At 43.6% G+C, this 13,648-nt stretch overlaps 1 protein-coding gene across 4 annotated transcripts in view; it reads right to left on the bottom strand.

Moving 5' to 3' along the window:
• PGM1 (phosphoglucomutase 1) overlaps positions 1–13,648 on the bottom strand; it is a 66,866-nt gene that overhangs the window by 39,239 nt on the left and 13,979 nt on the right. The window lies entirely within an intron of this gene.

Here is a 13,648-nt window from a genome sequence, read left to right as displayed (position 1 = left end):
GCCTGGACAACAGACCACGCATGCACTGAGGAATTAAGGTTTTCGAGGGAAAAGTGAATCATCCCTTGAGCAACAAAATCTGAGTCTTTTTATACTAACTTGTCAAGCAGCATCTGAAAGTAGACAGGCACTGGTAGCTGCCAACTGCCCTCTGTCAAGAATGCGTCTGTGTTCCAAGGCTGCTCTGCAGAAGACCAGCAGGAATAATGGGCTCACGAGTGGAAAGTAGGCCACTGGCAAGGGAGCCTGGTCCCCTTCAAATGACAAATGGGCCTGGCTCATGTGCAGGAAATACCTCGAGACATAACATTAACACAATTCACAAAACACATCTATTACGTTGAAAACCTGTCAGCCAAAAGACAACTACTTTTTACAGCTTATTTTGGGCTCTTAATTTGTTTTAAAAAGTCAAATTCTTTAGAAATTAATTGAAAAAGCAAGCATGCTTTATTAACAGTTTACATAACCACTGTTTTTCTACTATAAATGATTTTCTAAATTCCTATTTTGTAAGTTCTGTGCCAAGTTTTCTCTGGTTTTATATGGGCTTGTAAATTAGGCTGGCATGTGTGTCTTGACATATTCGATAATAGATCCAGATTTATGAAATATCACTCCAATAATCTTTTCTTTGGAATAACAGAGCAACCAACCACGTAATTGGTAGTTTTCTTAATGAGATCTTGAAATCCCAGGGTAAATTTGGGGGTACTTGGGCACAAGGATGTTCCCACATCCCATACCAAAGCCTCTCTGCCCACATAATATACCACACTCCAGCATCGTCTCTGCTGGCAGCCTGCCAGTCTCTCAGTGAAGTTCTTTCTGAAGGCAGAACTATGAGAGCAACATTTTAAGCAATGACACATGCCAGGCATGGTGTTTGTCAATATGCAATACTACACCAAAAGGACACAATCCTTGCCCTAGAAAAGCTTCTATTCTAAAAATGGGCCTGATCATAATTTTATGAACACTACAGAATTCAACCCCATATAAAAATATTACCAGAAGCAGCAATGTTAGATGGACTGTGAAGTATAGTAAAAAAGAAGAGACATTAAAAACATTAAGCTTCCTAAGACACTCAGACTAAGTGGGGCAGCTATTAAGAAACTCATTTGTTTCAGCTCTCCAGCAAAGGTTGAACTTCATCTTCAGAAACGTTACTGTCGAGCATAGCGAACCCAATTTGGCCTAATGAATTCGCCTGCATTGCCAGTACTCCTTCACAATGACACAAATTACATTTAAACCATATGGGGGATTTAAGGATTACTCCCTTCAGACAAGGAACTTTCATACTGGTCTTGGGCCCAATCAATTTCACCATGGCAGAGTTATGAACCCCTTCGCTCCCAGCCTCACAAAGACTCCAGCTCCCATTCGCATCAGCAGTGATACCTTCCCAGTAGAACACAGCAGAAACCGTAGACTTACCAATCCTTTATTCACTCTTTCTTTTCTATGTTTCTTTAAAAAATATTTAATGGACAGTTAATAATGATGTCCCAGGCCCCATAGGAGGGCTGGCCTGAATGGGTTCACCTCTTCACACCGAGTTCTTTTTTAGCAAATGCCCCAGGAGTGGGCATAAGGGATGGACCTGATAACCCTATTTCCAGGCATAAGCACTAGAAAGAAAGGCAGAAATTTGGCTTTAAGCAGCAGGGTTAATCAGACCCCCCAGCTCAAGGCCCTATGGTTGTGATAGCTGCAGGTGCCTGTTACAGACGGCTTGAAGTGTTTGTCCCCAAGAGTGGAAAACAGTCATTCATTTCTCCAGCCACCAGTAACTAAGCAGGTAGTAAATGCTCAGCCCCAGGCAAGGCACTGCATTCTACTGGAAAGGGCACAAGTTCAGCGGCCAGACACAACTAGGGCTCAAATCTTTCACTGTAAAATGTATGAGAGGTACAATCTACAGCAAGTTACTTAACTCATCTGAGCCTATAAAACTCTAAAGGTTGTTCGGAAAATTGAAAACAGGTCACATGTGAAAACACCCGATACCGTGCCTGGTATAAGGTAAATCATTGCCAGCCCCTCGTCCCTCTGGGCCTCAATTTCCTCATGAAATCATACCTCTCTCCCAAGGGTTTTGTGAAGATTGCCTCACTGAATGTCTAGGAAAGCCTTTATGAACTGGAAAATGATGTAAAGATACAAAATTTTTTTTTCCACGTTCTGAGTGGGGTTGGAGATAGAAACAAAGGTGGATGGGCCTCTGTTCTCATAAAGTTCACATCAGAAAGGAGCCATCACAGCGTGGTGGCCTTGGTTCTATCCTGAAGGTGTATTTACAGAGTTGTGGCTCTCAAGAGGTTGCAGTGAGAGGTATGAGACTGGAGAAATAGTTGGGGCAAGTCTATGGAGCCTTGTGAACTGTACTAAACTTTATTTTGTAAGTGCTGCAGAGCTATGGAAATTTTCAAGCAAAAAGAATATAAACCAATATGTTTTTGGAAAGTTGACTGGCTGGCAGTGGTGCCTTGAATAGCTTGGAGAAGGAAGACCGGAAAAAGATTAACCAAGGCTTGCAAAAAGGGTTCCATCCTTAGCTGGGTTGGCTTTGAGGGTCCCAGTCAATGTGATCTCGTCCAGCACTGTTCCTCTGCCAGCTTTCTACATACAACTTCAACTTTGAGTTCTTGGCCCAGTTGGAGCACTGATTGCTTTTTTCCTCTCTCCTACCATGAAGATACTCCTTGAACAACCTCTTTCCTCTGACCCTTTTTCCATACTGTGCTTTCTACTCATCCCCTCCCTTTTCTCAGAACTGTCCCCCAACTATTCCATGAGAGTGAAGGCCTGGGGCCATGTCTCTACTCCAGGACCCTGACTCCAGGCCATGAGCAAAAGGGGTAGATACCTGACTAAAGCTAGACCACTCATGTTTTCTCTCCTTGGAATCTAGAATTGGGACTCAAAAGTGTACTAGTCAGATTAGGTTAGCCCTTGAACCAGAAAGACAGGTAAACTTATGAGCTGTGGGGCAAGAACAGTTGAGTCATGAGAATATCCACAGAACTGCTACTAGCCTGACAATATGTGAGAGTCCGTGACAGCTATGCAGGATCCGACTCTGGATCACTCATACATCTCTAAGAGTTGTGGATCCGATGTACGGGAAGAATCAGAAAAGAATTCGAAATAGAATCAAGCAAAAAATAGGTTAGATGAATCTTCTCACATAGGTGGGGCTTGCAGATTCATCAGACCTGAGAATCGGGGAACAGGGGCTGGGAACACAAGCCACTGGAGACTTCTTTTTGGCGCTGGTTTTCTGGACTCGGTGCCTCCACATCCAGACCCTTGGCCAAGCCACACCTCACCCAGCTGGTGTCACCCCAATTCAACTGGAAAGGTAACCCCTCATCACTTCAGGTGAGAGAATGGTTTTTTAAGTTGGCATTTTAAAACATACTCTCTTAAAATTAAGTGTACAGATGATGAAGTATATCACATAGTATACAAATAATAAAATAAACATAGTATTAATATTTTTGGAATAAGTGGGGGAAAACTAGGTATATTTGGTATTTGAAATACATTTAAGAAATGTGGGATATGAGTTTATCTAAAGATTAGCCGTGTGGGTCCAGTTCAGGTTGTGTTACTTATTTAGACAGGATTTCAAGTTTAAGGCGGTATTAGAAGAATTTTATCAAAATTATAAACATTAGTGGAACATTCCAGAAAACTTGGACTGTATTATATTTATAAGTTTAAGTCATTAGATGCAGACAGTATACTGTAGTACTTGAGGGAATGGACTCTAAGGCCAAAGAGACAGGGTCTGAACCCTTATTCCACCACTTACTAGTAATATGATCTTGAAAAAGTTACTTAACCTCTTTGTGCTTCCATTTCCTCATCTGCCAAGATGGAGATAATGATAGCAGCTCTATTTTACTTGTTGTAGTCATGTTTGAATGAAGTAATTTACAGATAGTTCTGAAACCAGAGCTGCTATAGTATGCCCTGTACAAGGATCTGCTGTTATTATTTGACTACATGAGAACAACTTGAATACTTGAAAAGTTTTCCTTATTAGACCAGGAATTTTAAAAGAAAACAAATATTTGACTTAAAAATTTGAAATATTCATAGATACCTGATTAAATGAGTTTGTAAAAAAAACAATAATAATAACACACTGAGAAACCTAACTTCCATTGACAAATGGGTCAGCAGAGAGAGAAGAAAATGAAACAGATGTGCTGAGATCAACAGGAGACGCTGCCTGGGTTCCTCTTGTTTCAGGGTCTTTTATTTATTTATTTATTTTGGAGGCAGAGTCACTCTGTCACCCAGGCTGGAGTGCAGTCGTGCAATCTCTGCAACCTCTGCCTTCCAAGTTCAAGCAATTCTCATGCCTCAGCCTCCTGAGTAGCTGGGATTACAGGTGTGTGCCACCATGCCCTGCTAATTTTTAGTAGAGACAGGCTTTCACTGTGCTGGACAGGCTGGTCTCGAACTCCTCACCTCAAGTGATCTGCCCGCCTGGTCTCCCAAAATGTGTCTCAGGGTCTTGAAGTCCATCTGCCCCACTGCCTGTGTCTCAGGGCTGCAGGAGACGCCCCTCTCTCTGTGTGCAGTCTTTGCGCGTCAGGCTTCACGAGGGCTGACTGAACCCTAACTGGGCTTCTGTTACTTACAGCCACTTACATCTCTTTACAGGGCTGACCAGGGCTCCGTAAATGTTTAAAAACCTGGGTCCTGTTTGCCAGCTGGGTCCTGGGTCCTGTTTGCCAGCTGTGAGCCAGGTCTTACCTGCTGTCCCGTACAGGCAAGAAAAGGAAGAGAGAACACTTCCTCCCCTTCTCCTTTGAGCTCCCTCAGTCCACAGCCAGCAGAGAGGCCGAGTACCATTTTCTGACTAGGGGACCGTGGGCAAGGGACGTAGGCTCCTCGTGCCTCTATTTTCTCACCTTTGAAACAGGGATTGAAAGTAGTAGCTACTGCATAGATTTGCTGTATAAAGAGACAAGAGTTTACAAATGTAAAGAGTTTAGCACCAGGTGGTTCCAGTGCTCTGTGAGCCCTGCATAGGCATTAGCCTTTAGCACTACTCTGAATCTGAAAACATGCAGGCGTGTTTCATACCCAGCTATTGGGACGGGCCATTGGCTATGTGCATTTTAGTGGAGTTAGGAAATGTTCTCTAAAGAAAAGGAGAGGCCGGGCGCGGTGGCTCAAGCCTGTAATCCCAGCACTTTGGGAGGCCGAGACGGGCGAATCACGAGGTCAGGAGATCGAGACCATCCTGGCTAACACGGTGAAACCCCGTCTCTACTAAAAAATACAAAAAACTAGCAGGGCGAGGTGGCGGGCGCCTGTAGTCCCAGCTACTCGGGAGGCTGAGGCAGGAGAATGGCGTGAACCCGGGGGGGCGGAGCTTGCAGTGAGCCGAGATCGCGCCACTGCACTCCAGCCTGGGGCACAGAGCAAGGCTCCGTCTCAAAAAAAAAAAAAAAAAGAAAAGGAGAAAACACATTAAAATTGGAAGAAGGTACAAGGTCAGAGGAATTACAAGGGCCAGATGGCTTAGAGCTCTACAGAATCCCATGTACACAAAGACTCCTGAAGTAGATTTGGAAATAAAAACAAACAAAACAGCTTCCTCAGAGAGTGTACAACCTTTAGCATGCATCAGTTGGCTGTCCATCTGTTCACCCATGCATCTACCCAACATTTCCTATATAAACCGATGTGTTGTATTCATTTCACCAGGCACTGTACACCTCAGGAAGACTCAAGCTGCCAGGAAACTTTTGGTGTAGAAGGAAAGACAGATAAGTCAACAAATCATTTTAAAATGGAGGAAAAAGTACTCATCTGGAAGCCTGCAAGAGAGCTATGAGCACTCAGAGGGCAAAGAGAAGCCATGGAAGGCATTCCCCATCTGCACAATTGCCATTCTGAACCCATGTGGTTACATCTGAAAACAACCTCCTCAATTTGAAGATGCGCAAGGCTTAGGAACCCCTTTTCATAAGTAAAGCACATGTGAAGAAGTCTCCTGTTTTATCAGAAATGACCCATATTCAACCATTTTTACCTATAAAAACAGCCATTTATATGGTTCATATAACATATTTCTATGTCTCTTTTATTTCCTTTTTGGAGAATTCTTAAGACAATCTGAATTTCAATCCCTTAAGAATATTCACTTGGCGCTAACAGAAGAACTCTCCCCATTCTAGCTTACCAGGAGCACAATTATTAAAATTCTGTGGTAAAAAGAGAATCAGTTAAGGAATCGCTTTATTTTCAAATCATTCATGGTCGTATGTTTCCCTCTTGTGGTGGAAAACGGAAAAACAAGCAAGATTGCCAGCAGCCTCATAAGGGGTTGAAGCAGTGCCTGCTTCACTGACCTCTGCCCAAAGCTGCCTTGCACAACTCTAGGGGCTCCCTTCACCAAGATCACAAGGGAAATTGTGCCCCTTTAAGTTTTGTGGCAGGCAGTGGTTGGCCCTCCATCAAATAATTAAAATATGGTGAGACTCTGGGGCTTTTAAGAAGAGGAGAGAACTCCTGACCTCAAGTGATCTGCCTTGAGGCAAAACCCCGTCTCTACTAAAAATACAAAATTAGCCGGGTGTGGTGGCAGGGCCTGTAATCCCAGCTACTCGGGAGGCTGAGGCAGGAGAATCACTTGAACCGCGGAGGCGGAAATTGCAGTGAGTCGAGATTGCGCCATTACACTCCAGCCTGGGCGACAGAGTAAGGTTGGGTCTCAAAAAAAAAAAAAAAAAAAGGCCGGGCGCGGTGGCTCAAGCCTGTAATCCCAGCACTTTGGGAGGCCGAGATGGGCGGATCACGAGGTCAGGAGATCGAGACCATCCTAGCTAACACGGTGAAACCCCGTCTCTACTAAAAAATACAAAAAACTAGCCGGGCGAGGTGGCGGGCGCCTGTAGTTCCAGCTTCTCAGGAGGCTGAGGCAGGAGAATGGTGTAAACCCGGGAGGCGGAGCTTGCAGTGAGCTGAGATCCGGCCACTGCACTCCAGCCTGGGTGACAGAGCGAGACTCCGTCTCCAAAAAAAAAGAAGAAGAAGAAGAGGAGGAGAGAAATGGTGAGGTTATTTTCTGTCTGTCTCATTACTAAGATCATTTTCAATTATATGGTCTGGCCAAAATTGGACGTCCAGCTGTAAAGGACATGAATGAAGGTGACCACAAAGAGGGAACATCCTTTTCTATGGGGTCCCTGTAAGCCAGAGTTTCTATAAAATGGAAAGAGTGAAGCCTCCTTTAAAAGGTTCTGAAAGTAGATGAGGAAAAGTATGTGTGAAATGCTTACCACAATGCCTGGCCATATAGTAGCCACTCAATAAATGTTACCCAAACTACTAAAAACAGAAAGAGGTATTGATAAGGACTGATCACCTCCTTCTAACACATCCGCTGATCTCGAAAGCAGGTAAGCCCAGGTAGGAGGGCACAGATGCAATGGGTTTATCTGTGAGATAAATACTGATTAAATATCCCCCATGGTCCAGGCCCTGGGGGAATGGGACAGGTAGCAGAAGGAGGATTTAAAGATGAATCAAGTACAGTTCCTGCTCTAACCACTGGGCTCTGGAGTCAAACAGGCCTGAGTCTGAATCCTGGCTTTGCTCAAACCTTCTAGTGGTATATGGCCTTTCTGGCCTCAGTTTCTTTATTTGTAAAATAGTAAGGACAATGATGCTTGCTCAAAGGTTGCTGTATATAGTAGAAGATAAATTCAGTAGGCCACAATGTGCTGGGTCATGTTTCAAGTGCATTACAAGCATTAACTTATTTAATCTTCACAACAACTGTATAGGGGCTTATTACTCTCAGCACTTATCCTAGGGATAAGGAAAATGGGGGATACAGAGATTACGTCACCTGTCCAAGGTCAGGTAGACTGTGGAGATGGGCTTTGATTTAGTGAACTGTATATTGTTCATTTTACATATAGATTTGATTCGGCCAACCCAAGTGAGAAGGCTTGCTCTAAGAAGACACCAGCTCATACACAGTCTGTCTCCAGAGCGCAGACACATAACTATCATGCTAACTTTCCACGTAATGTAATATGCAGCCAGGTGAACAGTAAATACTCAATAAACAAAAGCTTTTAAAACAGCATGTGGGTAAATGTGGACATCTGTGGGAATTCCTGAGATGCACGGTGGCTCGTGGGGGCAGCAGCAAGGCATTCTCTCTTGGCCCCAATCAAGGCTTCAGTGAGAGCTAGGCTTTAGGGATATAAAAAGTTGGACTTTCACTTAAAAAGTTTAGGAACCCCTAGACTATAGTGCTAGATAACTATTAAAAGGGTCTTGAGGAATAGAGCACAGTGGAAATCCAGGTTCAAATTCCAACTCTTGATACTCTTCAGTATCTTGGAGATCTTGGGCAAATCACTTAGCTTCTATTTCTGCATCTGTAAAACAGGTGTCTAAATACCAATCAATTAAGAGTTGTTGGAAAGATTATATGAGATCATGTAAAGTGCTCAGCACAGTGAATATCACTGCATGTAGGTTTCCATGCTGGCTTAATAACAACTCAGTGGTGTAGGATTCTCACTATTCCCATTTTATCGATAAGGAAACTGAGGATTAGAGAAGTTACATGAGTTGCTCAAGGACTCACAATAAATTGGAAAGGCAGGCTTCAATACCAGTTTTAATGCCAAAGCTCATGTTTCTCATCATCGGGCTATGTATGGCTCCTTTGGACGATCAAATTTGTTTAAACTTGAAGAAAATTAAGAGGAAATAGATCCCAAGTGACTCCCAAAGGGCTATTGCCCAAGTGCAAAGTATATGTGCTTTGGTGCCTGTACAAAACCCACCTGCATTTGGTGGAGACAGCATAGATGTCATGGTTGAATGGTGCACTACTCCCACCCCCTCAAAAAAAAAAAAGATATATTGAAGTCCTAACCCCAGGTACCTGGGGATGTGACCTTACTTGGAAATAGGGTCTTTGTAGATGTAATCAAGTTACAGTGAGAGTATACTGGATTAGGGTGGCCCTAAATCCAATGACAGGATTCAGGAGAGGGAAATTTGGAGACAGAGACAGAAGAGATACATAGGGAAGAATGCCATGTGAAGACAGAGGTAGAGATTGAAGTTACACTGTCCCAAGGATCGCTAGCCACCACCAGAAGGTAGGAAGAGGCAAGGAAAGATTCTTCCCTAGAGCCTTCAGAGGGAGCATGGTCCTGCGGTCACCTCGATTCCAGACTTCTAGCTGCCAGAAGTGCAAGAGAATAAATATCCATTGTTTTAAGCCGCACAGTTTGTTATGGCAGATGGCAGCCCTAGGAAACTGCTAAGTGCTAAAAAAATAATAATAATAACAATAATAATAGGCCAACTCCGTTTGCAGCAGAGTGGCTGCTCTGAGTGACAGGCACTCTGGGTAGACTATTCCCCTACCCTGCCCCCCAACCCCCTACACTTTTTCTTTGCTTCAGAGTGTTTGGTTTCTAGCACTAAATAACCCTGCATGGGCCATGGCTCCATATGTACAAACAAGCTTCCTCCTCTGCTCAGTGGTGTGGAGAGAGACTGCATCTCACTCATTTTTAACCTCAGTACCTGGAATGGGGTTGGGCACATATAGATAGTCAATAAATGTGTGAGTAACTAAAATATTTAAGTGAGAGCATCAAAGGACCCCTGTAATTAGTGTTTCTGAGCACAGAGGCGCGTTTTCAGGCAGTAGTCAGGAGTGGTTTCCCTCCCTGAGACCAACCTCAAATAGAAAATTACTCCCCTAATCACAGACAAATTCCCAAAGCACAAGGTGTCTGCAACAGAGGGCACTCCGCCTGGGAACTGGCATTCCAAGTAGTTTCAATAGCACAAAGTCTTGTGCAGCAATTATGAACAGAACTAGAAACTGCAATAGTGAAGGAAGTAGAGCTGGTTAGTCTGCATGGTTGAGGCTGAAAGCTTATATTGCTTCCCAGGATATCAGCAGGCAGAGTGATGAAGGAGGGATCTTCATGGCGCTACTCAACATGAGGTAGAAAAGTGGTGAGAGTAAGAGAGAAATAGAGACCAATGCAAAAAGGAAAAGAGGGTCATAGCTGACCTAGCATCCCAGCCCCTTTCCTAATATTAGAGCAGTAGGATACAACACAACCACACTGTATGTCTAATTTTTTTTTTTTTTTGCATCTGTAAATGTATAATTTAACTTAGTGAACATCAATCATTCTACATATGGGTTCAGGCCAGTTGACCCAAGTTAGAAGGCTTGCCCCAGTGAAGAGAGGAGGTCACACACAGATGGTGTTACGTGTCATGTAACCTGCTGGTTAAAGAAAGATAAGAGTCAAAGCAAACTGATAGAGCCTTTTTTTTTTTTTTTTTGACACAGAGTTTCACTCTTGTTCCCCAGGCTGGAGTGCAATGGCGCGATCTCGGTTCACTGCAACCTTCGCCTCCCAGGTTCAAACGATGCTGCTACCTCAGCCTCCCAAGTAGCTGGGATTACAGGCACGCATCACCATGCCTGGCCGATTTTTGTATTTTTAGTAGAGATGGGGTTTCACCATGTCGGCCAGGCTGGTCAGGAACTTCTGACCTAAAGTGATCCACCCACCTTGGCTTCCCAAAGTGCTAGGATTACAGGCCAGGCATGAGCTACCATGCCCAGCTCCTGACAGCCTTAATATGTTACTGGGCAAATACTTCAACCCAATCCTCTTTACAAATAGCATTTTCTTTTTTCTTTTTTTTTTTTTTTTGAGACGGAGTCTTACTCTGTTGTCAGGCTGGAATGCAGTGGTGTGATCTCGGCTCACTGCAACCTCCACCTCCCCTGGTTCAAGCGATTCTCCTGCCTCAGCCTCCCGAGTAGCTGGGACTACAGGCATGTGCTACCACGCCCAGCTAATTTTTGTATTTTTAATAGAGACGGGGTTTCACCATGTTGCCCAGGATGGTCTTGATCCCTTGACCTCGTGATCTGCCTGCCTTGGCCTCCCAAAGTGCTGGGATTACAGGCGCCAGCCATCCTGCCCGGCCTACAGATAGCTTTTTAGGTTTTTGATCCTGTCTCCAAGATCCTTCCTTCCCTCAGGGCCATAAGAGAATTCCCAGGCTGGGCCATAAGAGAATACCCAGGCTGGGCCTTAGGATAATTCCCAGACTGGGCCTTAGGTTGGCCTGTATATAAAAGAAAGCCTTAGGGGTTAAGGACCTGTGTGATGGCAGCTGAGTCACTGGCAGCCTCCCTCTTCCCTTCCTGCAATGCTGGAGTTAGGATGAGTCCTGCTTTACAGTCTAAGGCTGTGGTTTTACTTTCTACAAGGACCTCCTTGTTTTGCAAGTGCTGCTCCCTCTACATAGAATGTCTTCTTCATACCCCCGTGTCTGCACTTTTTCCTGGCTTCCTCTTCATCATCCTTCAGGACTTGGTTTAAACACATCTCCCCTGGGAAGCTTCCTCTGACCACCCCTGCGTGTTCCCCTCCGTAGGGCCCTCAATACACCCTAACGAGGCACTTCTCATACTATATTGAAATGCCCACTTGCTGAGACTGTTTTACGCACTGCTGCATGCCCCAAATACACAGCACTGTATTGAGCAATAAGGAAATGCTCAGTAAATGTTTCAGGGATGGAAAGTACCCCCATCAAATCTTATTCAGGGAGGTTTCTGGAGCAAGTGTCCCCAACCAACTATTTACCAGAACCACTATCCTAAAACCATAAGGAGTAGACCTGGCGTACAAACACCAAACACCGTAACCAGTACTTAAGCCACTCAGGATCAATTTTGCTTACTTTGGGGCTGGCTGCTTTGTTCTTTTAAGAAAAGTGAGTATCAGGCTGATGACATATTACTGAAAACCTAAAGTTATATAGAACAAGTTCTCCCTCCCCCAAGGCTCTGTACATGAAACACTCACTGTAAGAAAGACATTTCTGTTTTGAAATTTATAAGCTAACAGGTGTAGAGCATCTTGACAGGTCATTGGCAAATCTGGGAAGAAGAGAAGTTAAAATGAGGGGGTAATAGCTGGGAAATCTTTCGCAAGAAGTTTAAAGTGTCTGTATTTCCCATTAAAACCCCCCCAACGTATTATTTTAATTTCACAAATGAGTAAAGAAGCAGCTCAAGCAAATTTGCCCAAGATTAAACAGCTAATAACTAGCATGTCCAGGAATCAAACTCAGATCTCACACCAAAGATTATATATACTTTTAACATAGATTTTAACATAAAAGATGTAATTTTGATATTCTAGTAAGAGTCTCAAAATGGCATAATGCCTGTAACTTTTTTTTATTATTCTTTAGCATATCTGAGTTTTGGACCTCGAGAGAACTAGACAAAATTGTGTGTAGAGATTTGTTTTTGGCAAAAAGCTTAAATTAGCCTGGTGGGGTGAGTTTCCTGAAGCAATAGTGGAGTTTTAAAAACAACCAAATAATTTATATTTGAGTTGCACCTTAGAGTTCACAAAACCTTTGTATGACATTATTTCATTCAATCCTCATAAAATTATCTGATATAGCAGATATTGGAATTAATCCCCCTTTACTGGTGAGAAAACAGTTTTAGATAAGTTAAGCAGAATACATGATATTGTACAGTTAATTATGAAACTGAGATTTGAAGCAAAGTCTCAAAGTCTTCACTTGCAAGCCACTACTATGAACTGAAGTTACGTGGTAAAATTAGGTAGCCACCAAGTGGCCTGACTTCCATTTGGAACCCACTGTAAGTTGAAAATACCATCAGTCAAAAATGTATCTGATCCATCTAACCTACCAAACATCATGGCCTAGCCTAGCCTACCTGAAATGTGCCCACAACACTTACCTTAGCCAATAGTTAGGGAAGATCATTGAACACAAGCCTAATTTATAATAAAATGTTGGAAGATCTCATGTAATTTATTAAATACAGTACCCTGTATTGTACATTACTGGTCGTTTACCCTCAGGACCGCATGGTGGACTGGGAGGTGCGGCTTGCTCCTAGAATATCATCTTGCATTTTGCTAGCCTGAGACAAGATCAAAATCCAAAATCCGAAGTATGGTTTCTACTGAATGTGTATCACTTTTATACCACTGTAAAGTTGAACAACTGTTATTCATCATTCCATGGTAAGTCAGGGACTGTCTGTTCTAGCATTCACACCATGTTGTTGTAACTACCCATGGAGTGTCTGTCTCACCAGCATGAGCACCCTAAGCACAAGGACTTTGTCTTACTCATCCTATATCCACAACCACTGTGCGCAGTGCCTGGCACACAAAGTGTTTCACAATGTTTGTCAAATGAACATATCCACATGTCCCAGGAGGTTTCCAGAAATGCCAGCATACATTTCTTGCAGCTTCCCATCTGCAGCAAGACATTGGCCTGGGCCCAGTAACCATTCCACAGATCCATCCTGAAATATCCATCCTTAGCTAGCCACTGCTAGCTTGTGACTCAAACCAGGTGAAGGTCTCAGATCAGTGGGCCTGTGGCTGAGATTTACAGCAACTGTGAACCTCTGCCTGACAGATAAAGTCCAAGGGATAATGTGGTGGACAGAGGCAGGATAGGACAGCCAAAAAGTGAGGGTGGAAGGAGGCACAAAGACCCTCCCTAGGCCCATCTTCTTGTCTCCTCCCTCTGC

The sequence above is a fragment of the Theropithecus gelada genome, chromosome 1 (genome assembly GCF_003255815.1).
Source record: "Theropithecus gelada isolate Dixy chromosome 1, Tgel_1.0, whole genome shotgun sequence".
Taxonomy (NCBI): domain Eukaryota; kingdom Metazoa; phylum Chordata; class Mammalia; order Primates; family Cercopithecidae; genus Theropithecus; species Theropithecus gelada.
This window is presented reverse-complemented; position numbering and strand designations above follow the sequence as displayed.